Source organism: Dendrobium catenatum, unplaced genomic scaffold (assembly GCF_001605985.2).
Source record: "Dendrobium catenatum unplaced genomic scaffold, ASM160598v2 fragScaff_scaffold_621, whole genome shotgun sequence".
Lineage (NCBI taxonomy): Eukaryota > Viridiplantae > Streptophyta > Magnoliopsida > Asparagales > Orchidaceae > Dendrobium > Dendrobium catenatum.
Genome location: NW_021319083.1, coordinates 28,469,010 through 28,470,810, shown reverse-complemented (window position 1 = coordinate 28,470,810; position 1,801 = coordinate 28,469,010). Strand labels below are relative to the sequence as shown.

The 1,801-nt window shown below is 44.8% G+C and overlaps 1 non-coding gene across 1 annotated transcript; it reads right to left on the bottom strand.

Moving 5' to 3' along the window:
• Positions 1 to 379: 379 nt before the first annotated feature.
• On the bottom strand, positions 380 to 452 carry TRNAK-UUU. Its single transcript has one exon. It is a non-coding gene; the product is annotated as a tRNA-Lys (tRNA).
• Positions 453 to 1,801: the final 1,349 nt, after the last annotated feature.

Below are 1,801 nucleotides of genomic sequence, written 5' to 3'. Positions count from 1 at the left end.
GGAAGCGTCACAGCCTAGGTTTGGGCCGCCTCCGATGTCGATCTGCAGTAATAGTTTTCGAAACCTATCTAGTTTTCCGAGGTAGGTTCTATTCACCTAGAGCGATTTGCCTGCTTCTTTCGTGGTCACCCTGTTATGTATGTGCAAGCCGAACTACTGCCCTAAATCCTGCTTTGGTGCGTCCCACCCCAACTAACTAGTGCTTGACTTGACTCTCCCCCGCGCCCTATCCAATGAAGGCCGGCCTATCGATGACCGAGCCAGTTTGAAACTACTCCTGACCTCACACAACGAGCGAAGTCGAAATGTTTATGAGAAAGGGGCGAGTCTCAAGGCCAAAGAGTGCTCTTTGAACGCTACTATGCATCCTTACGATGAGTGGGTATAGCAGGACTTGAACCTGCGACCATTAGGTTAAAAGCCCAATGCTCTACCAACTGAGCTATACACCCGATTTGACAATCAGGGTTGGTGCGGAAAAGAGGGCGGCCTGGCTCTTCGAATCAACTAGCGCCTTTTCTTCTTATCATATCACAAGGGCGCGGCTCTGTATGAGGCTCGTACTGCGGAGAAAGTATGGGAGTCCTTTCCACTCATTGAAGATTCTATCTATAAAAGAAGGTCAACGGGGGAGACTACAGTAGCTCTCACTGAGACTATCTACGAAAAAGGTAAGGCGCTAGCTTGGAGGCAGGTTCGACCGAAAGGAGCTGTGTTCTATGGTTTGACGTTGTTCCGGTCGAGCACTCTCTTTTCTTTGTCCAATTCCGTCTGACCAACCGGTTGTGAGGCTGGACCAGGTACGAAGAATGAATGCCTGCGGCCCTCTTCCATTCTCAGGCACGAAAGTTGCTGGCCAGCGCCCGCTCAACTCTTCGAGAGCCGGACAAGAAAGGAGTGGTGGAGATTCGACAAGTCAATCCAAAATGTAGAAGGTCCAGTACAGTAGTACGGAGAAAAGCGAGAACGAGAAAGAGGCAGATGATCGGTTTGCTACGCTACGTACGTTGACCTTGACTTGGCAGATTCAAAAAAGTGAACCACCACTAGGGACTGGTACGTCATAGTCCGACTCTTTTTCCTACCGGAAAGGATGATGATGACAGCTAGCTTCCCTCCCTTTGAAGTGGATTTCTCAGCTCCACGAGTCACTAGAAAGAAGGTGAAAGGCCCACTACTTCTTCATTCATGGCCTCTTGATTTGATCTAGTGCCTTTCGTATTCATTCGACCTGAGTCAAAATAGAAAGAAAGGTTCTTTTATGCAATGCATAACGGGCGGGCCTCCTGTGGATTCCTCCAACTCAATGAATGAAGGGGGGAGTATGAGGAAGGCCGACTTTCTTTTCTTTCTATATGAAGACATTTTTATAAAACCTTTAGCCTTTGATACTTTCAGTGCATTAAGAACAAGGCTTGGTGTGATTGATTTAGATGCTTAAATAAAAATGTTTTTGCAACATTGATGTTTTATTTTCAAAGTTTGTTTTTAATGTGATTTTGTAAGCTTATCCTGTAGCTTATACGTCTTTTGAAAGCTGCTCCAAGGATCTAACGAATAGCTAAGGTTTGTTGACGATCCCTGGCTACAATCCCAGGGACATCATAAATAGTACCTGCGACTCACCTAAGATAGCATAATCGAGATAGATTTTCTTGCCAGGCCGCCTTTTCGTTTGTTTTTGAGTGATTTTTATTTAGAGTATGTACATTTTTTGTTGTTCATTTTGTTTTGTGTGTTTATTTTTATTTGCTTTGATAAAAATACAAAAATAAAAATTTGAAAGTAGATGGTCCGGGAT